At 38.4% G+C, this 25,887-nt stretch overlaps 1 protein-coding gene across 18 annotated transcripts in view; it reads right to left on the reverse strand.

The window, feature by feature from the left end:
* The window catches only part of LOC108496469 (poly(rC)-binding protein 3-like), a 492,944-nt gene that overhangs the window by 326,937 nt on the left and 140,120 nt on the right, over nucleotides 1-25,887 (reverse strand). Inside the window, exon 1 of one of the 18 annotated variants that reach the window (XM_017813179.1) lies at nucleotides 25,284-25,303. The exons of the other annotated variants lie outside the window; for them this stretch is intronic. The gene's annotated coding sequence lies outside the window, so the exon portion shown is untranslated. Of the gene's footprint in view, nucleotides 1-25,283; nucleotides 25,304-25,887 lie in introns of those variants that run through there. 18 annotated transcript variants of the gene reach the window in all.

The following is a 25,887-nucleotide window of genomic DNA, read 5'->3' on the forward strand; positions in this document are numbered from 1 at the left end:
CTTTGGTCTATTACAAATACAACACAACAGTAGAACAGATTAAGGGTCATAGCTTTCCTCTCTCTATTTCAAATGTGCATCTGAGATGCACTGACTGTGATTCCAACAGAATTACACAGATTCAAACATGCAAGAATAAAAGACAGCATAATCTAAATATAAATTTGGACCAAAAATCAGGCTTACCTTTGCATAAAAGCTTCTGATAGTATGGCAATTGGCAAAGCACATCTAACTAAATATGCATGGGTACAGATAAATATGTATATAGGCTATGCTTGTAGCTGCAAAAATGTGAATAGAGATGAAACCTGTTTAACTCTATAAGAAGAGAAAGCAAGTGGGAAAATCAAACTGGAATCAGGAACACTTTCACAAAAATTTTTGCATCATAAATATAAAAGACCCTTTTATAGACAGATATTCATGTAGGCAGACTTACTGAAAACTAGATACTATTGCTTAAGTCAGCATCTGATGAAACAGCAACATGTGCCTGTTATTTGCCCCAGTAAGTTAATGTCCTCATTATAGTTTATCATAAAACACTTGTTAATATTCACTCTGAATATTAACAGAAGAATAGCTCTGATTATGTCTTCATTCATTTGATTTTTCTCTACACACATGGTCCACATTGGCTTGGTTTTTTTTGCTGCTGATTAACAGAGAACAAGTCTTGGATATAGCAGTGGATGTTAAGCCTATGTTTTAGAGCAACTAAATAAACGTAAAAAACCCCCCACTTAAGTCAAAACTGTTATTTCCAGCACCTATAACAGAAGATCCCAGCAATGCAAGTTGAATTTTCCTTCAAGATCTCTATTCTAGAGTCACATTTCTCAGCTTAATCCTGAAAGCACCAGAGCAGGCAAAAGACAAGGGTGAAGTGTAAAGCACCATACTGTGGGCCTGTGAGAGGGAGGGGAGGAAAAGTAGGTGATAATCCTCAGAAGTAGTAAAATAGTCTGTTCAGATGAAGTGGATGATAGGACAGCAGTTGATGCAATAAGTGAGTACACAACCTCTGGGATAACCCCTCTTTTCTCCCACCCATTCTCCCTCACTTTGAGAAGCAACATCTTCTAGTGACTTTGAGAAGAAGGAATCACCAACCTGTTCTTTCTCCAGGGGTTTAGGGGTGCTCAGAGCAGGGCAATCACTCTTACTAACCTCAGTAGGGTACACAGCAGCAGAGGGAATAAAATATGTTGTCTGACTCCATATGGGAAATCTTTATACCAGCTGAGAAGGAGACAATGGTAAAACCTTAAACTTTTACTTCCTTTCTGTCTTGTATGACTATTGCTTGGTATAATGTACATGCTGGAAATGGAGGCGGAGAAAGGAAATTTGTTCAAAAGGGTGTAAAGGGAGACATTTTCAGAAAGTTGGAGAGTTACAGTCTGATTGCATTTTGAGCCTTTAAGACTGTGTCTAAGAACCACCATACAATTTAGAAAGAAAAGCACTGTCCCTCCCTAAAGGTAGTGCCTCTAAATTCAGAGGCTCATCATCCAAGCTGGACACAGCCCAGCTGCACATTAGACCTCTATCTCCACCCCTTCACCATGTAAACTATTTCATTTAAACATGCTGAGGATATTATGCAGCACTCTTTGCACCTAAATTTTTAAAGCAATTTCAAAAGCATTATTTTCAACTCACACACAAGAAAGGCAGGGAAAAAAAAATAGAAGTGATCCGTCCAAGGCAGCTTCTCAAACTGCACCTGCTCTCAGTACAAACCAGTCCAGGCTGGGCACATTTATGTGCAGCAGGAAATCAGATGCAGATACCCAAGGTAGACACGAACATGCCAGCAGCAACACTGCCAGTAATATAAAGTTATCAGCAAAATGCTCAAGACTACACTGAGAAACAGGGAATAGCAGCCCCCCAAGCACCATTCTAACATAACCATGCTGTGAAAAAATGCAAGCAAATTTAGCTGTGGGCATGGTGCCGGCATGAACCTACACGTGCTTTGGCACAGCTTTGATTTGACTGTAGGTGGAGCTCAAGAATGCCTATTTAGTTCTTCGTTCTGTGGGATAAATACCGCCTGCAGTCACCCTAGCTCCCTCTCTAGAACCTTCAGTACCCTTACAGCAAGTGCTAGCACAGCGCTTTTTAATAGGAATGACTACATAGGGTCAAAGCCACAGAAGTGTATATTCAGAATAATGCATACCTGACTGAAAAGATGGACTGTTCTCACTCTAAGCTACATAACACTCAGTAATTTTAACTACCCATCTTGTTAATCAGTTCACAGAAGCAACCATATCTCCCAGGAACTCCTTTCTTCCCTTGTCCCCACCTAGACTCGGGCTATTCCCTGCAAACCATGGGGAAACCAATCACAAGGATCCCCGCTCCCCCAAGACCTAACACCCCAAGCACTACTAAATTAGTCTCCATTTTTATTTATCCCAATTTTACAGCAGCAAAACTGTTTTCTTCAGGGGTCCTTATACTATGAGCAGAACCAGATTAGCAGCTCTTGCATTTGTTTGATTCCCTGATACCAGATTGCAGGAAATCCATTAGAAACATTAGCTTCTTCAAATGATGTGTTTTCTCATTGAGGAATGAGATTTATAGTAATGTACTCTGTTGTTAATTGCTGATATTTAATCTTTTAAATCTGAGTAGGATTTTAATTATTATTATTTTATTGTTTACAAGTGCAAAGTAAAACAAACATGATATGTTGAGGCACCCTATAGAAGCTTAAAGATAGTATTTTAAATATTTCAAATGGTGTTTATTAAAATAAGTTTCTCTGTCTTAATAATGGGACAGTACATTTCAAGTTATGCTCCAAGTTACACATATTGTTATCTCTCAAGACTGGATCCAGTTATCTCTCAAGACTGGATCCAAATACTGCTCCACACTACTCCTCTAAAATGCCATCTGAGCATTAGTGGAATCAAAATTTAATGAATGTGCTAAAAACGCAACTTCACAAGGTACATAAGACAGGATCATAGTTCCAAAGGCAGGAATTCCAGCCGCAACCCAAGGGAATTCTGTACATTGTCATTTTGAACTTCATAAGGCAAATATGGCCAGAGTGCTCCCACCTCAGAAACCTTAGCATTTGTGAAATCCCTATTAGTCTAGTAGCACCATTTAAGATGCAAAGCCAATGTACAACTGGCCCAATCTTGATTCCATTTAAAAGCATGGTTAATCTATATTAAAGCCACTAACAGATATAAAGGGATTCTTGATTTGGAGGGAAGTCAGAACAGCAAATGCAACAGAAGCCAGAAGAGAACAGCATCAAGGTTGATGATTTCCTGTTTCTTACATACTTATGACAAGTTTCTAATAATTTCTCAGAAGTTGCAGCATCATTTGTGACAAAAATGATGAACAAAGCCCAAGGTGGGCATAGCCACAGAACCAGCAGTGGAAGGGAATGGCTTGATAATAATCCACTGCACACTGGCAAGTGCAAAGGAGGAAATCCATACTGAAGGAATGAACACTGCAGAGTGTTCACTGAGCAGAGTGCTTGATTAGCTTCATAGCACTGAGCAGGCTAGCCAATGCCACAAAAAAGGCAAATGAACAGAGGAAAACAATGATGGTAGTTGGCAAGTGAAACAATAAAAGTCTTGGAGGTTCTACATGGAGTCCCAAAATTAAAAATAAAATTGTGACATTCAAAACAGAAACTGTAAAACAAGCCCCAGAGAGTAGCATACTTCAAGCTGTTCTCCCACAGTTTAGCATGTGGCCTTGTCATCGCTCATATTCTTTACAGGATTTTCTACATGCAGTTCAAATTGATTTAAATATTACTGGCTCAAATAAACACATACAGTGCTTTTCTAAAACACGTAAGGCCCAGACTGCAAAAGTTTCCCCTTTCTTCTACACATACAATGTTTACAACGGAGATACATTTCATAACAGAGCTCTGATTTGCATATTAATTATCTGATTTTGAAACTCTCCATTTTATAGAAGTTGGCCCAATAGCCAAAAATGTAGAACTAAGCTTAGAAAAAGCCCTCAAATGTACACCAAACCATAATATGGTTTGAGTAGATAAACCCCACCAGTTCAGCAACAGATGCAGGACTCATATATAAAAATATCAAATTCTGGGAATGCTGCAATATCACTTTTACCTCCATGCCTTAGTGGCCAGGATACCAGGGACTCCGGTAATCTTTATGAGCTAATAGAATAAGTGTATTTTCTAGTTTATGCATGCCAGCACCAGCACAAGGTAACCAAGTGCAAGGAAGGCCAAGGGGTGGGCTTAGGCCATAGTCATGAGCAATAAAAGTCTCTGAAGCCTTCCCTCTTACATCAAAAGGGAAAAGAGGAGAAAAACCAAGAACAGGAGTGGGAATTGGCAGGAAATGAGCCCAGCACATTAGCTGAAATGCTATCCCCTACGTAATGCTAAGTGGAGCACTTGTCTGTGCAACCCTTCAAGTCTTGCTTTTCCACTACACAAGAGTAGCAGCAGGACTTCCATTAGCAGAGGACTGGATCCTCCTTAATACTCTCAAAATTGGAAACACATACTCATCATTCTGCATTTTTGTCATGCAAAATTAAGTTTTCATGAGTCAAAATGGAGAGACTCAAATCCCAGACCAGTTGACAGTAACTGAATTAACAAAGCGTGAGTTGGCTAAAAATAAACAGCACCTCCCTCACTGTCTACAAAAATCCCTGTTCAGCATTAACTCCATTGTAGTCTGCTTGCAACTTTGTTTATGCATTTTCTCTACCCTGCCAACTTTAGACACTAAGATTGATCTGTGCAGTCTGTTAAATATATGCTAACCCATCAAACTCAACATGTTCCATGCAGACACTTCCATTTCAACAATGCTTTCAGTGAAATTATTTTTCAGGAACAAGAAAAGCAAACTAAGACAAATACCATCAGCTAGGAAGCTGGAAGCTCAGGTTCAAGTGTCTGAGCTGTCTCAGTGAGTGATACAGGATGTAAAACTATTTTGAATTGAACAGAGCGAAAACCTGAGGTCAGGTATCCCATATCACACCAAATGACCGCTCACCACAGACCAAGCTGCTTATTTCTTCCTTGCTTTCTATTTGAAAAGGGAAACACATTGACAGTCAGACAACAGACCAATACAAAAATCTTAGATATATTTAATTTTCCTTATGGCACCTGAGAAAAATGGAATTTAGAAGCCTTGGGGAATGAGGTAAAAGAGCAGCAGCATCCCCCAGCGAACCAGAGCCTGTCCTTGCACTGACAGCAATGGAGATGCTCAGAGACTGATTCTTTCATCATTTCACCCATGCTGCTTTGCCTGTCCCATGTTATGCCAAAACACATAGACAGGAGAAGGAAAATGACAAAAAACAAAAGAGCTAAATCCTTGTTTTGTCCTGCTTGCAAAGATCCATTAGCTTTTCATCAGGCTCAAGAGAAAAGAGCATTAAAATAAATCTTCACAGTATTCCCCAATAGCTAACTGCAATTGATCTAGAAATTATAGTTCGGTATGAATTCATTGAAGTAAATTAATACATTTTTACATTGTTTAAAATGCTAAGGGAAGATGTAATTGTCCCTCAAAGCATCCTGACAATGAACCACAATAAATCAAGTTAAATATACCAAGTGAGCAGCAGTATCTGTGGGGATTGTTTTAACATCTACTGTAATCATAATTTGAATGACAGGAACAACTGACTAGAAAAACAATGTAGAGCTGAATGGCCTTTAAAATAGCATTTCACTTATCAACCATTGACACATCACAGCCATCAATTCTATTTTATCCTCTGTCCAACAACAACCTGTTGGACAGATAGAGAGAAAGAGAAAAATAAGTAAGGAAAAATTCAAATTGTGTGTGTTTGTGTACCCAGTTCTGTGGAAGTCAGTTGCACTAGGCAACATATCACATATTATTTTCTTCAGGGAGCCTAGTTTTTTATCTAAACTAAATCAAAACAGGAAAATTATTATAACTCATTAGGAAGATAGATACTCCATGTGTCAAAATCATAATTTTTCTGTTGTAAGAGGTCTGTATCAAGCATGGTACAAAGGGCCAGTTAACTAAGTTTAAAAAGAGGAAATCATGATCCACAAAAAATCTACTCCTACCCTGATTTTTTTTAAAAAAATAAATTCTGCCTTTTTTAAAGACACTAAGATATATCATTGACATCTGTGAGGAGGATTGAAGGAGCAATACAAAAGGGTAAGAATTGGATTGGAATTTACAGCTTGCCCTTTTTTCGTTCTTTGTTTGTTTGTTTGTTTGTTTAAAAAAAGGAAAAAATGAAAAACAAGCATTTGGAAAAGATCCTGTTATTGAAAATTCTAAACAAAAAATTCTGAATAAAGATCACTAGTTTTGTTAGTGTCTTCAGTTTCCAGCATTTAATTGATGAAGAAGTAGGGTAGGGACACTTTTACCACAGTTACTCCAATATAAGTCCTTTATAGCATTTACTTTGACCATCTTTAACCTCCTTGAAATGAGGAGGAAAAGAGCATTCACTAACCACATAAAAAGGTAGCATATATAATACTCTTAAAAAACAAAGTCACAAAAGATTTGAAAAAAAAATATTTTTTTAGATGAGTATGCCTACTCACCAAGGCAAAAAACATACAGGAATTAAATCAGAATCTGGTACCCAATTCACAAGCATTGCTGGGAGACCTACTTAATGCTGTAAGTATACTCACTGACTTCAATGGGAATTGCAGTTCTAAGCACCACTGAACATTAAGCTATTTTTAATTAGCAATAATTTATGAAAGTGGAGTTTGCAAGAGGTACTGAGTCCCTCAAATATACTCCAGCTGAATTCAAAGTGCATCAGATATGGGATCAGCAGGTACCACTATCATGCATAATTTATTGTAACAGGACTTCTCCAGCATCCAGCAGCACTGCTCTGTGGGCTGCTCCTGCAGGCAGCTGAAAGAGCTGCTGAACAATTGGCCTCTTAGAAGGTTTTTGGGTATCATAGTTCCCCTGAGCTGAAAGTTCACTGCACAGCTGGTGAGGACAGCAGAGGGGCTTTTCATTCCTGTTTGATGTCATTTTGGCCTCTGAATTAAAGACAGAATTTGTGGTGTGGGTGCCATATGAATCCACTTTGAACTCAGAGTTGAAGTAAGAAAGGAAGTAATTTAAGTAATTCCTCTGGAATATAAGCCACTTTCTGCATGAGTTATTAAGACTTTTCAAGTCACTTGCAGATCCCAGTTGGAAGTAAAATCTGTCCTTCTGGGAGATCTCTTTATTGCTAGTGATGCTGGAAAATATGCTGAAACCTTCTGGGAAAACCAAAAGTAAAAGTCTACTGGGAAAGCCAACATGTAACAGAAAAAAAAAAAAAAGTCACGACAACAGTCAGTGCAGCTACAGATACCACTTGCGAACAAAAAACAGAGGCAAATGTTGCAGCATGAAGTACAGATTTTTTCGTTTTTTCACACCGGGTTGAATACAAATTTTGTCTTGGGAGAGTGTAAAAAGGATAGTAAGAAACAGGGCAAAGAATCACTAGCGTTAATTTATAAAGACATTAATTAAACCAATTTTGCCTTGAGATGGCTTCTTACAGTACTACCTTCTCCAGAAGTAATTGCATACTTTGAGCCAAAGCAAAGTACTCTGGGGCAATTAGGGGCAATTAGACCTGTAAACTAGAGATCTTATTCAGCATCACTTGCGCAGTAAAAACTCCTGCTGAAGCCCCAGGGAATTCTGCATAATTAAGACACAAAGAAGGTGGCTCTTGAATTGCATCTGAAGAAATCTGGCCAGAGATGGGCTCTTATGGTTGCTGGTTCAGAAATATTACCCTTATCCATCTCAATGATATATTGAAAATCAAGATGTAAGGTTTGGTAGATCAAGCTAACAGGAGGGCAAGCGTTAGGTAAAAAAGAACTTAACAAATCTTAAAGGCCTTTTTTGGGAAAGATCAGCCCTTTCCAAGTAGGACAGAATCTTCTGACTTCAAGTTCTAGGACATGTTGCAGTCCTAAGAGGAACAGACCTGCCCAACTGCCAGCTGCTGCCCTGCCTCCTCACCACTGACATAAGCACTTGTCTGAGCCAGTGCCTGGACATTTTACCTCAGTAAATAGGCTGACAAAAAAAAAAAAAAAAAGCTGGAAATAAACAATTTTTGGTTGCTTCAGATTTATGCTGCCTCAGAGGTCTACAATGCCTAGCAGATAGATCACCACATACAACCATGGATTTGGAGCACAAGGGCAGATTGGCACAGGACAGATCCTGACAGAGACATGATGTGTGTCTGCTCCCTTTCCTCATCTCACGCCTTCACCAGCATTCCTCCTTTCCACCTTGAATTTGTGCTAAGTGACTAACAACATAATAAAACATCTCCTCCTGTTAAGACAGAAATTAAACCAGAAGTTGGGGGTGGGGAGGGGGAAGGGAAAAAAAGATAAAAAGTCATCATTGTCTGTTTTGCTGGCAAAGCATGCTGGCTGACCAGTAAATAGCAGGGTCAAAGGAAGGGAGAAGACAAGACCACCTAGCCAGTTTTGATGGAGGCGGAAACAGGATTAGCAGTTTAGATGACAGCCAGCTGTTGGATTAGGTCAGTAAGTTTTTGCAACCTGAGAAGCTATTTCAAAGAGTGGGGTCTGCTTCTTGAGTGTCACTGTTGAAACATCACTCAGAAAAGGTTAGGAAGCTGGTTTAACCTCTGCAGGACAAGCAAAGACATGGTGGTCTCTTAATCCCCCCATGCACTTTTAAAGAATGTGCCGCCTGCTTTGTCTTTCCTTCCAAAAATGTGTAGAAAAAAACTTTCTTTTGAATAATGTCCTTTTAATTTGAAGAATTTTCTTCTCTTTAAATTTGGACATAGAATAAGTTTGAGATGTAAAATTAATTTCAGATTAAGCACACTTCAATACAACACAGACAGAAATGGAAAAGATAATAAAGGACATCTTTTGACTAGTTTGTAAAAGACAGGCTTCTTCTTGTTCTGTATGGACTATACCTGTACATAAATTGAAATGGGATGTCAAGCCTACTCAAACAGTCTCACAAGACATCAAAATTTATAAAAAACCCAAACCCATTCCTGAAGCTGACATATTTTATCTAATTAATTTTCAAATATATGAGGCACATTAGAGATATCAGATTTTTAAGAAGTTTAACTCATTGAAGCAGGTGAAGTACTGTATTTAAACAGCAATTTTAAAACTGAGATTTTTACTTACAGAAGGGCCTGCAAAGTTTGGCCGTGCATAATGCAAATGTAAAAAGATAAGTGGAAAGTGAAGAAAGGTTTAAAGTTGTCAGCATAGTCCTTCAGTTCCCTAGACACATCCTACTGGAATGAAGCTGTGTCAGGATAAGTTCAGATGGGACATTAGGAAAAAGTTCTGAGAGGATGGTTGATCACTAGAACAGGTTCCCCAGGAAAGTAGTCATGGCCTCAATCCTGACAGAGTTCAAAGAGTGTCTGAATGTAACTCAGTCAGATAGCTTACTTTTAGGCAGTCCTGTGAAGACCAGGGAGTTGTATTTGATGATCCTTATGGGTCTCTTTCAACTTGAGATATTTTATGATTCTATACATTCTGAAGTCAATGGAAGTTCTCATGGAAGTTCTTATGTAGAACCTTCATTATTGCCTCTAAAACAGATATACTGGAAACACAAGCAAATTAATGAAGAAGTAATTTTGATATTCAGAAAGTTGAGCACAACAGTGACATTCATTAAAATTTATGAAACTCTCTGTATAGTTACCAAAGTGATTAAACTCAGCATGAAGAAGAAAAAAATAATCACAGTACTTCTCATGTAAGAGACACATTCAAGAGGAAATTTATATCACATGAAAAATATGAGAGAAATTCAGAAGTTTTAACTGTAACCTTCAAATAACCCCAAGTTTTGAGCTGAGTGTAAAGAAAAAAAAGTAACTACAGATATGACTAGACAGAAGAGATAGCCAGTCTGACTAAAGTAACAATAAGAAAAACAAGTTTGTTTTTCATAGTATTTTTCATAGATTCTTTGCAAGTACAACTTGCAATATATCAGTTTAAAATATGGAGAACCATATTTTATTTTAATACTATAACAGTGTGTACATATGTATGCACACGCACTTCTAGAGAACCTACAGAACACAATAGTTACATCAGCATGTGATGAACCGTCATAAATAGCTCTGAGTACTTGTGATAGAAACATCTCAGAATGGAAGAAGGGGGTTACTGTTAATTACCAGTTTTATCATGTCTGATTACACTTACATGATAAATCAGCAATCAACTGAAAAGGCAAGTGGCAAAAATTCCTAGTGCTGAGGCTAGAAAATACAAAGGACAAGGGGAAAGCAAAGTATATATAGCAGTTTTATGAAAGATAAAGCTTCCTATGATGTGCTTAATGGCAACTAAAAACAAGTAGCGTATAAATGCAAGCAAGGATTATGGAACATAGAGAAGTGGAAGGGGCTCTAACCACATTAGAAATGCGACTAGAAAGCCCACCTTTGGCGCTATTTTATTCTAAGAGGCAAAGTCCTTGTCCTGCTGCCAAGTGATGCATAGAATTCAATCCCCTTGAAGTTAATTACAGTTGTGCCCATTACAATAGCTAGTGTTCTGCTGATGATTCTCATGTCGCTTTCCTAGAGCCATTGTTCTTCTCTAGATTACTCTGTTAAAAAAGGGTCAGTTTAAAAAAAGAACAAGGTTTGAAATGTTGATACAAATAGTTGACTCCTGTTGTTCATAAATGCAATCCAGGCATTATATTTCCTTTCCTCTTAGAGCAGGTCATCCACTGAGTTTAATGCTAATGAATCTCCTGGTTGCATTTCAAATATATCAGTTTTGGTCTAGTGCCATGTTCTGGTAAGAAACTTTCATATTTGGAGCGTGCAACATAACCTGTTGCTCATCAAACTAAGCACAAAAAGTATCTATCAGGAAGAGAGCCAAGCTCCTGAAACCTGAAGATTGATTTATGCCTCTTCTCTACATATTAAAATACCATGCCTTTCAAACTGGGTAGAAGTTGCATACCTGGAGTGTTTATGGAAATGATATGTTTACTTTGCAAGAGTAGATAGCAGGCATTTGCCAGGACCCCTGCATAAGCAAATGCTTCTGCTGCTTATTTTTGGATAAGGGAGTATGTGCAGACTGACTCCACATCCAAAATTCCTACATCCCTTGATGACAAAGGGATCAACCTGAAAAACAGCCGGAACTGTACAAACAGGAATAGAAATAACCCTGATGATCTATGTTACTGGAGCATATATTTATTAATAAAAATTCTAAGAAATACAGGATTCCTTAATAACCACTAATCAAGCAGGTAATGTACCCAGGCTGATGGATGCAATATGCTAATCAAAATGAACAACCTAGTGAGAGATTGACCATTAATTAAAGACTCATCATTAGGAGAAACAAACTCTGGAGTAAAAAACCTCAAAATGAAAGTTTTAGATAATATTCGTATTTCCATTAGGACAGAAGGTAGAGGCACCAGTTGGGAATATCTGCTTTATTGAGCAAGTTGCTGTACTGCATGCATGTAAGAAGAAAAAAAACTCTCTTCCCCAAAGACCTTTATACTACTCTCTGAAAGATGAAAACAAATTAATCAGAGCTCCTGAGAGTAAAAATGGCACTGTTATAGGACAGATTTCCTCTTTGTCCAGAGAACAATGCAACAAAAGTTTGATTGGGGAACATTTTGGAACGTATAGCTTTATGCTATAACGTATAACTGCATAGCTTTATGCACGAATATCAGTTCCTCCTGGGACTGGTGAAGCTCTGCATCTCCTCAGGACTGTTCTCCTCTCCCAGTCACTGCAGGAATAAACTGAAGCAGTGTTTTTTTCTCCCGACCCTGCAAAAGAGGAACACAGCCACAGCAGACCTCTAAAATTTTCCTGAAGTTTACTTTGAGCTCTTATGCAGTCAAGCTCTTATACACCCTAGAATGCAGGGAATAAAGGAAAAGCAGCAATGCAGACTAGCCATGGTCGGACAACAACACGGCACGCTGCTCAATGGTGGTGACTGTTTCAACTTAACAAGTATAAAACACAAAATAAGTTAACTGTCCAGCAGGACAGCCATCGGCCATCACGTTGTTTCTTATGCACAATGAAAACTATTACAACTTCTCCAGCTATTTGAGTTCTTAAATACAAGTCACTTGTTCATCACCACAGGAATTACCTGAACCTCAAATGCTCTTCAGTAGCAAAGTCCATCTAAGAATCTCTGGTTAAGAAATGATCCCTGATGAACATGAATGTCGGAATAAGTGTCTAGTTCCTCCAACTTTATTAAAAATGGCCATAGACACCATGCAAAAGTAGAAAAAAAAATTTGTGTACCAGCAACAGAAGAAACTTAACAAAAAAAGACTGTCATGGAAGACTTCCAAATATTATGTTTGAGACAGGTACAGCTCTTTGGGGGTGAAAAATCAATTTGTACATTATGTTTTATTGTTGTACAGCAGATGCAATCCAATATTGAATTTATTGGAACTGTTGAAGGAAAAAGAACAATATAATAGGAATAATAGTGCTAGGGCTTAAAAATGCTTTTGGTGAAAAATCTTTTCGATGTTGTGTGGCAAACTTACTTTAGAAAGCATGGCAACTTACCTGTCTTCAGTTGCTATCACCCCTACCACCAAACTTGGTGCTGAGGATATCTTTTTTCTTTTAGTAAGCTGAAATTGTTGTGTTCCATGCATTTACTTGAGGATCAAAAATTTTGAAAACCAATGAAAAAAAATCGATACTTAGTGGTAAAAATCTTTTATCCTGCTTTGTATTTTAAAAAGAAAGAAGCAGTGAAGCCATGTAATAAATGCACTCTCTCTCAGATGTTGCCTCTGAAGTCCCATTGAAAGTGAAACCAGGAAAGGATTCAAACAGTCTGTTTTATTGCTGTCTTCTCCAATACTAATGATCTCTTAGTCATTGTACCCAGTGAACAAAAATTAAACCAGCCTTCAGGCTGCTCTACCCTGAGCTGTGACAATGAATCACAGACACATAACCATCTGTTGGATCTCAAGTTCCTCTGCTTACACCATTCCCGAAGTGCTAGAGAAGACTATCTCCCAAATCAGCTATTTCTAGGCTCATCCTTTGACTCATACGAATCTTTCTAAAATAAAATAAATAAAATCAGACACATGTTCATTCTTCACTCCCTGTTCACTATACAGTAGTCTTACCTTCACATTTCATGGTTAAGGTAGCAAATAAAAAGAAAAAACAACACAAGGCAATGGAAAAAAAAGTCTGCTTCATTACTGTATATTAAACTTGTTAATGAAATCAGTTCCCATGAAAGCAAAGAGATGGCAATTCTAACCAACCCAGAAAGTGCATGTGCAGTGGGTACAGTACAAAGCTGAGATTGCAGAAGGATGATGGCATGATCTCATTTTTACTCAGAGTTACTGATGTAATGCTCTGAGGTTCAGCAGAGGGCCCTTGATTTAATACTCCCAGTCAATCAAAACAGAGTTTCAGTTGCTAATAACATCAGCTCTCAGAATTGCTTTTAAGCTGTTTATGAGCCTGCAGGGCATCTGCAAAAAGGTTTATTCTGGGTTGTAAAAATAAGTATATTTTCATGCAGGCTTACAGAATTTTAAAAACAAAATACTAGAGCAAATTCTCAGTTGGAACAAGCTGTTCATTCATTGCAGCAGAGCTGACTCCTCATAGTTACATATTTTCAATTGACCCTTTCAGGTATGTTGGCACCTATTTCTTTCAAAAGACAAGGATCTCAAACTGACCTGATATTAAAAAGACCTCTACCCTTCCCCTCTCAAGCCCTCCCCTCACCAACAACAAGAACCTTAACAACCAAAACACAGATACAAAAAAAAATCCACCACAATACCCCCCAAACCCATGCAGAATAGTTAATTTTAGTTGAAATATTTTGTGAATTCTTTTAAAGTTCAAAGATCTTGCCAAATTATGCTTTCATGACAATTGAGGGAAGTAGAAGGGGTGAGGAAGGGTTACAGACAAAAATAAATTTGAATTCATTTGATGAATAAATGAGCTAAGACAAGATTCCTTTGTAAACCTCTTGCATCACAGTCTGCAGATATTTTTTGAAAAGTCTGTTGTCCCATTTTTCAGTCATGTCCATTCTAGCATAAACTTAGAATTGACCAGACATAAACAGAATCCTGTTTTTCTCTGTCACATCCAAAGGCAGTAAGAAGTGTAGAAGTCCCATTCCGAGAAGGATAATCTTCTAACTTTGCTGGCTCAGTAAAACTTCATTACACAAATGTCTTGCTGTACCACCTGAAGAGGTTTAGTCTGATTTTTTCACTACTGTAAGCCAGTACTTACTTAAGTTGCACAAAAGCTTAAGAGATCAAGTCTCAAATACTTAAAATTGACCATAGCAAGCCACAGGTGACATTCAATATCCTTGGGAAAGCAAAAATCCCAAATGGAACTTCTGCTAAATATTATTTTATTTATTTTCCTATTTGAGCTCCCAAATCTCTTCTGGCCCCAGACTCACATGAGGAGGTACTACTTGAAGAAGCTCTGACAGCTGGGAGTCACTGGCCCACTCCAAAACTGCAAGGCCAATGAGCATGTCTAGAGAACCTGCCTGTTCTCTAGAAAGATATTTTATAAGCCAAAGACAAGGATGCTTTCGGACTGGGAGAGGAATTTGAGATTCCAAAGCCATTGTTCCTGCTGTTGATTACTGGAGGCATTTACATCTTTTTAAAGTATGGTGATTTGAAAAATAAAATTACTATGATACATTTAAAACAAATGGATGAATAAATAATTCATTAGTATATGGATGTTGTAAATGCATACTTGCACTTAAAGAAGATTAACTAATATCTGAAATAAATCATTATAAAAATGCAAATGAGTTTTTCAGTGCAATAATATTTTATTCACGCTGTTTGATATTTATAGCTGTGTTCCGCATAGAGCAATAAATACCTTTATGAAAACAAAGGAATCTAGATTAATTCCATGCTGTTTAAGTGGGCTTTAGGTTTTCTTCTAGATATATAAGCAATTTTTAAAAAGCACTTCTCTCTGGAAACAGGGAAAAAAGCAAACTTGACAGGTGAAGATTAATATCCTAATTTTCAGTTTTTCACATGAACCTTGTTGTTTTTGTGATGCCTATATGTAGCCTGCTAGATGTAAAACTAAACAAGTTCCTGAAATTGACCATAGGGCATAAGTTTTACAATATTGGATATGTGTTATTTTTGAACAGATAAAAAGCACCCCCAAAAAAACCAAAATAAAAACCCCATGAAGACAAAGGCCTTCTATTCCGAAGATGACTCTTCCCCCCCACCTTCAAATTCCACTAGTTTAAATGAAAACGCAATTTTTAAACAGGCTTACATTTTTCATAACACATGGCTCAATTCTCAGGCCATAAAAACAAAAAAAAATTTCTTTTAATAGATATTAAAATAAAGATATGAGTTACGTTTATTGATCTCAGATATTTCGATTCACCCACAGAAACGGACAGCTGTTTTGCATTTCCTTCTCTCTTTTCTAGGACTTCACTAGCTGAGCCTTCTCCTTCTTCCCAGTTCAGAGAAAGGGAAAAGTGCCCTTTCAGGAAAATGATCTTGAGCAAGGATATATGTGCAATCAAGTCAATGTGAATGTTCAGAAAAAGCTGTAACATAAATCTCTCATCACTAGAGGATTCTTTAGTTATCAGGCTCTCTGATACTGCTACAAACAAATTTCTGTTTAGATCTGCAACTGTTTCCCCCAGTTTCCCTATGAGCATCATCAACTTCCTTCCACAAAATTTAGGCTGACCTTATTATAGCAAGCTAGACATGAGGAAGTCTGTTCAGGTACACCTAGAAATTCAAACTCCTGTCTTTCATCATTACCAAGAATTAATTCCATGCAGGATAATTTCTCTAGTGTAATAAAACCCCCAAACCTGTTGAAACCTCATTATATAATGATAGTAAGGATTTTCGGTGGCATTCAAGATGCATACCTTCTGGCAACACAGATTTAATGCATATGAAATTTCTATTTCTCTTCCATTTTTTTTCCATGGTGCCCCCAGCATATTCAGCTAATTCTTGGCAATATAAATTAAGTTTTTCCACCTACTATATTTCCAGTGTTGTTTAGTCATGTTTAACTGATAACCTACATTGCTGACCAAATTTCTGGCAATAGTAAATCTCAAATGAGGTTTCCTTTATACTGAAAAGTGCCGTATACTATAAGTGTTGACATAAATTATAACATTATTTCATACCTATAAAAGCTTGTATTGTTTTTTGTTGGTGGTTTGTTTTTTTAATATATACTCAAATAGCTGGGAATATACACAATGAATCTGTTAGACTGCATGACTGTCCACAAAGCATCACAATAATTCTTGTCCCTTTCAGATCACAGTCCAATAGATACTTTCATTTATCAACAGATACAAGACTTTAGAAGAAGTAATCAGGGTAAGAAAAATTATCTTACCCTGAATCAATTCTTGTCATCTGAGTTCCAAAGTGAGGAGTCCATGGAAATTCAATAGGGGAAGAAAACCAATGACTCTCAGAAATGGAAGACCCTACCTTTACCCAGGAGAGCAGATTTAGCCCAAGTCCTTTCTCAAAAAGACAGAAAAGTAAGAGGATTTTTGTTATAATGAAGAGACAAAGATACTGGATACACATTTTAGCCTTTCTGCCCTACTGCACTACCTACAGTTTGTGCTCTTTGCTCAAGAACTAGACCTTGAATGGACTTCTTGAAAATAAAACATCTGCCATCTTCAGTCATATTCATAACATAGAGGAGGTTTCAGTATCTGGAGTGAATACCTTTGTCTTAGAAAAAATAATACAGAAAAGCTTTTCTCATGAATGATGTTCCACTTTGAGAAGTGGCAGAAGTACAAAAACTCATTGACATTTGCCTCTGCTCTGTATTGAGAACATTTGGGTTCTGCTGTTGGTGGTAGAAAAATGGCATCTTTAGGGCTGAGGGAAAACCCAGAATCTCTGTCAAAGCCTTAGTAAGACAGCAACTAGCATCCAAAAGGTGAAGATGTTAACAGGACCAATGGCATGTGTGAAAAAATATGCCTCCAACTCACAAGTATGAAATGTATACATTACAATCTAGTATGGAAAACTACTAATAAAATGCAAAATGAAACAAAAAGCTCCTTACCAATACCTCTTGATGGAAATAAAAATTTATTGTATCACTGAAATTATCTAGTCACCCTTTCTTAATATGCTATCAGAGAATTTTATTTCCTAATTCTCATATTCAATCTTAATACGCCTACTAAGAATATCTTTCACGTAAGGACAAAAGGTATCTTTCCCAAAACCATCTGATATTGATCTAAAGGTCTAGAAGTGCTAAGTTACCCACATACTTCAGCATTCTAATAGTGGTCTACCCTTACTATTGAGAAATTGTGCCACATTCCCAATCTGAAGTTCCCTCAACTTCCAGATGTCATCTTTCTTTTTCCTGATGATATAAAGCTTGTTCCCAAGTATCATCTCTTTGTGGAGCTACTCAGAGGCTTAAGTTAAAAGACAATTTCCAAAATCATTCCAGTATCAAAGTGCTGTTTCACAAAGTTACCTGTGAAAGATCTTTTAGTCAGTATTACTTATAAAGAATCACGACATCCCACAGACCACACAAGCATCACTGTTTCTTGCACTCCCAATATCCTTTTATCTTTCAGCTGCAAATAAGCTTGTGAAGAACAATATCCAAGGAGTCGATGTGGGTATAGTTCCTTCACAAAATGGCTTGACCTCAAGGACAGTTCTGCACTGTGGCAGAAACACAGTGGCACTAAACACATTTTCATACACTTCCCAGCTAGGAATCTGCAAAATATCTTTGTCTATTTATTTGCTTTTAGGAAGATGTACAATCAAAACTATTTCAGCATTTCTCAGAAATCAGAACATCTGTTATGTATCAAGAGACATGTCCTAAAAACCTACATAATGCTAGATTTTATTTTTCTGCTAAGCAGCAAAACAGTCTATATTTATGTTCATCAACATCAGGATCTCAGGGATTTACGTATAGATAAGTTGAACAGTTATCTGTTAAATATTGACAGTAATCAACTCCTATACTTCCAATCCAAGCATACAAGATTTGTGAAAGTTTCCCCCCACCATTTTACGACACTAATTTTAGCACAATTCAGTAGTCACCATTCTTGGTTACAGACATACAGTCAAGACCATTGTTTCTCACTAAGAAACTGGAAGATGAAAGAAGTCCTTGAAAGATTTGCCATTGAAATCTCAGAATTCTCAAGACTCCCTGATAGATGTTTTCTTTCTACCAAATCTTCCTTGTCTCTTACAGAACTTGTATCATCTTATGTATGACTTCTCTGTATAAGTGATTAGAGAGAAATTATGTAAGAGAAAAGGCAAATGTATTGTAACTCTACTGCAAAAATAACAAAACTTGCAGTGGAAACAAGCCTAACCAATGACTGAGGATAAGGCAGTAACACGTACTAGTCATCCATACCCTTCCCAAATCCATAGGGTGTTTGAATCATTGAGGAAGAGTTTTATTGTGCAGATATGTGAAGGCTGACTCTAGGTGTGACATCTGCACAGACATCTTGCAAGTGATACCTTCTAAGCTTTGATAACCTCTTTTAATTAAAGTTTCCCTTCAAGCCTCTAAACATATCAAACATGGCTGAATGAAGTTGTGTTAAAGTTCTCAGAGGATTCTGCTGGAAGACAGACACATTACAATCAAAATGTTAACCCAGTCATATGGAACAAAAATAAGGGTTCCTGATTTATGTATATCCTACTCCATATTTCCTGCTTATGTTATAAGAACTTGTTTGTTGCTTTTTTTTCTTTTAAGCAAAAAAAGGAAAGAGAATAATTATCTAGATATTCTTCAAACTACATACGTGATGAAGGGCACATGGAAAAAGATCAGTTATCAAACAACATCATACGAGCACAGAAAAAAATGTCCAAAATATATTAGCTGTATAATTGTGACCTACAGAAAATATTTCTCTGGTTGGAGTTTGTTGTTTTCAATGTTACTATTTCTGACAATCTTTTCTCTGAATTTTTCTCCCCCAAATTATTTCTTGCCTTAGATTTTTGTTTTCTCCCATAAGTTTAACTAAAAAACAAAACCAAAAAAAGTGAAACTAATATTTTGAAATCTTTTTTTTTCTCACTTCAAGGAAAGATGAATATGTGGTTTATTCATACTTGCATTTAGTGGACATTTGTAGTAGTTACCTCAATTAACTTGTTTTCTGCCTTTAATTTCCACAAATAGATGGCATTATGGGTGAACAGATTTGCCTTGCATGAAAACAAAATTAATCTATACAATATTCATTTTTATTTCTCAGCTGGGGGCTTGGTTTCAACAGACAGCTTGTAGCATTTCACGAACTTTAAGACCCAGTAGGTCTTTCAACACTACCAACAGTTTGCCTTGTTCTCACATTCGTTGGTCTGTGCAGTTAAAAATGTTCCTGACTTATCCTGCAAACCTAAGACAACATTTGTGATAGGAATATATATTACAGGAAGTGAAATGCAGCTGAGCCCTTTAAGCCCATTAATCAAAGTGACAACACATTCATAACATCAACACAGCGTCACTATTACTAGCTGAGAACTCAATAATGATGCATTGGATGTCCCATAACCCAGAAAAATCAAAATATTTCATAAATGTGTAAAAACTCAACTTTACAGAGAGAAGCTCTTGTAATTCATATCAAAGAACAACAGCCTGGCAGAGGCCGTGGTTGCTTGCCCCAAAATGTTGTTTGCCCTAAGACTGCCACGGAAAGGGAGCTGGGGGTCCTGGTCGATGGCAAGTTGAATATGAGTCAACAGTGCCCTGGCAGCCAGGAGGGCCAACTGTGTCCTGGGGGGCATCAGGCAAAGCATCACCAGCCGGTTGAGGGAGGGGATTGTCCCACTCTGCTCTGCACAGAGGTGGCCTCACCTAGAATAGTGTGTGCAGTTTGGGGCATCACAATATAAGAAAGGTATTAAGCTATTAGAGACTGTCCAAAGGAGGGCAATGAAGATGGTGAAGGGCCTTGAGGGGAAGCTGTATGAGGAGCAGCTGAGGTCACTTGGTCTGTTCAGCCTGGAGAAGGGGAGACTGAGGGGAGACCTCATTGCAGCTACAACTTCCTCATGAGGGGAAGAAGAGGGGAGGCATTGAACCTCTTCTCTATCGTGACCAGTAACAGGATCTGAGGGAATGACCTGAAGTTGTGTCAGGGGAGGTTTAGGGTGGGTATTAGAAGAAACTTCTTGCCCCAGTGAGTGGTTGGGTATTGGAACAGGCTCCCCAAGGAAGTGGTCACAGCACCAAGCCCACAGAGTTCAAGAAGCATTTGGATGATACTCTCAGTCCCATGATGTGACTCTTGGGGATAGTCCTGTGTGGGGCCAGGAATTGAACTCAATGATCTTTGTGGGTCCTTTCCAACTCAGCATAGTCTGTGATTCTGTGATCACCAATTAGGCAGCAGGACCCGGCTCAGAGTCTCTGAGCATCCCACATTCAAGCTGCAGTTGCAACCACCCCCTATGCAACAGAAGCTATTCTCTGCCTGTTTCTTACCAATGCAAAAATGCAGAAGGAAAGAATACTATAAAAAAAGGGAGGGAGGTGGGAAGCGAATGGGATTAAAGATATAGCTGTCCCCTCTAACCGAAGCATTTGCCTCCTGTCCATCTCTATAACAGAAAAGAAACTGTTAAAACAGAACTGACTCAGAACTTTCACAGGAGAGAGAATAATAACTTACAAACAAACAAAAAAACCCCATCAACAAAGTTAATTTGAAAGCCTGATTACTTGGAGATGAAGACAGGTATTAAAAGGAAACAAACCAAATATTTTCATTTTGAAGTTTTCATATTTCTCCTGAAAGAAGAATTTTTTTCCCTCAGTGGGTATCCAATAGGGGCTGGCTGGCTTGTTGTGGGAGCTAGCTGCGCTCCTCTTACCACCCTCCCTCCAGCTCAGACCTGAGCTCTGGTCCTGCATCCTCCTTCCCTTCCATTTATGCCTCAGCCTCCTTTATTCCCACACCTCCAGGAAGGAGACCTTTGCAGAGGCATCAGAAGGAGCTGCAGGACTTCCCAAAATTGCCAGGCAACCAGGATGGGGGGAACTCTGAACATTAGACTCTCCACAGGACAGCCTGTGTGGCACCAGAACCTGTTACAAGAACTAGTGACAGCAGCTTAAGTACCATCCCTTGTATAAGTTCTTCAATAAAAGGTCCAATCATCTCTAAAATGCTCTCTGCTTAGAAAACACTTCAAAAAGAGAGAAGAGGCAGCAGAGACAACTGCCTCTATTTGCCAGTGTTTTATCTCTTTAGAATTTCCTCTCTTTCCCCTGCTCAACCTCCAGCTTGAAGAGTCATACAGATATAAACAACACATAAGGCATTTATATTGTCCAGTTATACACAGGGTGGTATCTTCAGATACCACACATACACATTTTTTAAATGGTAAAATATCTCATCTGACTGTTGATAATTGTACTGCAGATATTTCACCTCCATAAATATTTTGCAAACCCTGTAAATAGTCTAAACAAATTATTAGGATGGGAGAAGCATCTCTCAGAGTTTAATGCTTATTGCTAGGGTCGAGGGTGTCAAAATACTGCACTGTTTCTTTTATTTCAGCATTCTAGTGCACTACCTAAATCTAACCTGGAACAAAAAAATATCAGAAAGGAAGTTTATGGTAAAAAATAGCTAAGGAAAAATATCCTAGGCAGTACTATTTGGCCTGTAAAAATTGTTTCCTGGGCAGTATTATCTTTGCAGAATCATTCTCATGTGTTCTCTCTCATTACTTAGTTTTTGTGACTACCAATATGCACAGACTAGAGTCGTCTGCCAGCAGAATCTCACGAGTGCATACAGATATTTCTGGATGTTCTAGATACGCCTAAGAAACAAATTCAGCCAAATCCATAAACTGGCAAATTAATCTTAGAGGGAACTTTATCAGGATAAACCTTGCTCTCATTTTTCTGATGTTAGTTGGAGCAACTTCTTCCCATAATGGTGTTGTTCTGAAAAGAGATGGTACAAGAGAGTAGGAATTTGGTTGATTTAGCTATACATGAGCAACAAATGGGATCTTGTTCTTGCCACTGAAAGTGTCAATGTGCACATGTTTCTACTGGATTTGTGAGATTTCCCCCAAGAGTTTTCACAATTAGTTGGCTAAGCCATGCCATGCTGGGTAGCACAGCTGTGGCTGCCCAGTGCTGCCTGACAATGCCTTGCACCACCCAGAGGATGCCGCTCTTATCTCTCCCATTAGGTAATTTCATCCACTTTAATAGGGGGAAAGTAGCTTTACCAATGAATTTTATAGCCTGATTTACAATGCTGCCCTGGGAGAAAAAACCAAAAATTTGCACAAACTGTTAGAATAGCCTTAATTGCAATACATTACAATAAGCTTATTAAATAGAAGACTTTGATTGAAGGTGATTGCACAGCTTCAGTTGTCTAGGTAATTAACAACAGTGCGTGGAGGAACTTGCTTGCAATACATTTTAAGATTTTAAATACTCACAAAGTATTCCCCCTCTTCTTACCTTCCCAGATCTAATCAGTTGTTATTGCTGTTCTTTATTACTTGTTAAGCACCTTCCCTGTCCTTGGTGCCTGCAGGATCCTTCCTAGCAGAGTGAAAACAGTATTTGAGTTCTAAGGAGTGTAAAGGGGATTCTTTATTCAAGCTGTGGGAGACAAAGAGCCTCTCATCTCCCTGCTCCTTCAGCAAGGCTCTTTCTGCTTCATATCACCAGGCAGGGCCTCCACCAACCACGATCTGACCTTCACGGTTCTGAAAGGAATGGAGGACCACGTTGTGCTGTCTGTCCACATTGTGTTGTCTGACCATCAGCAACAGGATATCAAATTCAGACATGGCTCCCCTCTGGCCCTGTCAGGTGACAGCTGCAATGCCCTTTCCTAGTGAGCATGTACTGGTGGGTGCAGCCTAGCCTGGACAGCTGAATATGGAGTTTAGCAGACAGCTACCCCTGGAGCAATGGTCACCTCTCATGCATTACATTCATACATATTCAGATTTTCTCTTTTCGACTTTGTCACTAATGTGGGCGATGTAAGACTTTTAAATGGTAAACTCAATTAAAAAAAAATCTCTTATTTTAATTCACAGAATCACAGAATCAACTACGCTGGAAAAGACCTCTGAGACCATTGGAGTCCAACCTATGACCGCCACGTCAAGTAGACCACGGCACTAACTGCCATGTCCAGTCTTCTCTTAAACCCCTTCAGGGATGGTGATTCTACCATCTCCCTGGGTGTCCCATTCCAATGTTTAATCACTTCTCAGAGTTCCTCAGGATAATGGAAAGGGAAATAACTCTTTATTACATCTTCATAAGAAGATTAAGCAACCTGCTTTGTCACAACTTAGAAACAATATATCCATGCTGTTCCACTTTCTGGTCATATGTTGACAAAGACACACAAAGTGGTGGTGGGGGGAAGAGGTAGGAGGGATAAACCGTACTTTTATTTTTAACAGAGCACCATCTTCAGGACCCTTCAAAGACTATTTCTTTGTGCCCATCATCTTCTGGTCCCCTTGACAATGCCTGGCCCTCTTCCCTCCTCATGTTACACATGCTTCACCTTGGCCTCAAGAAAACCCTCACCTATTTCCTGTCTGCCAAATTGCATTGTTTCCAGCCCTGGGCATAATACAAAAGACACATTTCTTGTAGGTCTGGAGCAACACTAGGCTGGTTAATAAGAATATTACTCAGCATATTTACCGCATGCCATATAAAAATAGCTGCATCAAACACCTGACGTGTGTGACTGCTACCCTGAGATGTATTTCTTGGAAATGGCTTTTCAATAGTATTTTATCAATGCCTACTTTTCTGAAAGAAATTGTAAGTCTCTCATGCGCCTCTCTGAGCGTAGGCAGTATCTAAACCTAGCTATTTGTGTATGATCTCAAGATCCTCCTGACTGCCCTTGAGCAAACAATCCCACACAAAAGCATGGCTTGAAATTCCAGAGAACCTGCAAGGTTATCCATAAAAGCTTCAGTATATTGGACATACTAGAATAAAGTTTGACTGTGTCCAACTGGAGTGTTTTTGAGTTGTGCCCTATTTCTACACATTGCCCTTTTATTCTCATTTTTTTCCTGTAGTTTGACATATTATGCAGCTTCTTTTTCTGGAAAGAAGTGACACCAACAAATAAGTATGACAACTGTCCCACTGTTCCTGCTGTCATATGCAATCTTGCTGTAGTTACCATACATTCCTCCCCCTTTGCCATGAAGCCTCCTGATATGGTTTGAAGCTGGCTCCCTGCCAAGTCTCCAAACCTTACCACCAGAAGTCCCCCCCCCCCAACCTCAGGGAGAAGAGGGAGAAAAAACTACGAAAAACCCGAAAAGAGAGAGAAACAACCAAAGTGAGATATATAAATATATTTACACTTATATACAATTAAAATATACAATTTCACAGGGGAAAGGGAAGGGGGAAGGGAAAGGGAACAAAACTAAAATAAAATATATAGATATCCCAAGACCCAATATCTAACAACTAAAAAGTTAGCAAAGAAAAAATAGCTCACTACTCCCCTGGGACAACTGAGAGTCGCTCCGGAACGATCGTCGGCAACCTCCATCTCCCAAGGTCGACAAGGCCTAACCAGGCCTCGCTCCCCAACACGGCAGAGTCAACAGCAGGGAACCTGCACCTCCAAGCCGCCGGAAGGAAAGAGGGAGAAGGCCTCTCCTCCTCTCTTCTTATAATCTGGCTTACGTAAAAATCGTAGGGAATACTGGGTAAATCTGGACCCTTCCTTGGTTACAAACTGGTCACCAAGGAAGGCCTAGCCTAAACCACCACACCTCCTTAAATTTCTCGTGCACCTTTCAGCGCAGTTCAATAAAAAAAAATCTCTGAACAGGCCATGTGAAACAACCTCTGCAATGCTCTGCTTCTCTAAATTGCCATAAGATGCTCACAGGTCTCAGTTATAACAGATCTTTCTTCCAATTCATTTATGTCCAAAGACTAGTGCAGCCATATGGCTTCCATTACCTATACACTCAAAAAAAGAGTATATATACACATACTTGCCCTGCCTCCACATGCCCAGAGGATTTCATAAGTGACCCATACACTTTAGCAGTCGTGGCTCCATGTGTAATACAGATTCTAGCGAGTCTTCCTCTCCTTTTTCAGAACTGGAACAAACTACAACGCTAGGGTATATTTGTTTCTCTATTCATAAAACCCACAGTAGTACACAGCAATCTACTTTTAAAAAGATTGCTTTTTAGGGTATTTTGTAAATTAGATTGTAAGCATCTTCATATTTAAAGACAATATACAAAGAACAGAGCAACAGCAGGTGAAACAAAACAACATAATTTGCCCAGTTACTAACCTGAATAACATTAATGCCAGCAATACATCAGAAAACATTCAAAAGCAGTTTGCTGTTGCTCAAGTGTCACTGTTCTATTGTGGCAAGGATCAATATGTCTTCAAACGGCTTGACAGCCACACAGAAAAGATTAGCATGGAAGTTAGTTTCACTTGAAAGAAGACTAGAGAAGATTAATTTGCACCAGGGACTCCTATGGACCTCCACGTTTCAGAACAAGAGCTTAAACATTGAATAAAGAACAGAAAAGTATTCTCCTTCAACAGAGAATAGGGATTTCATCAAGTTAA

This window comes from Lepidothrix coronata, unplaced genomic scaffold, assembly GCF_001604755.1.
Source record: "Lepidothrix coronata isolate B3197 unplaced genomic scaffold, Lepidothrix_coronata-1.0 Scaffold40, whole genome shotgun sequence".
Classification (NCBI taxonomy): domain Eukaryota; kingdom Metazoa; phylum Chordata; class Aves; order Passeriformes; family Pipridae; genus Lepidothrix; species Lepidothrix coronata.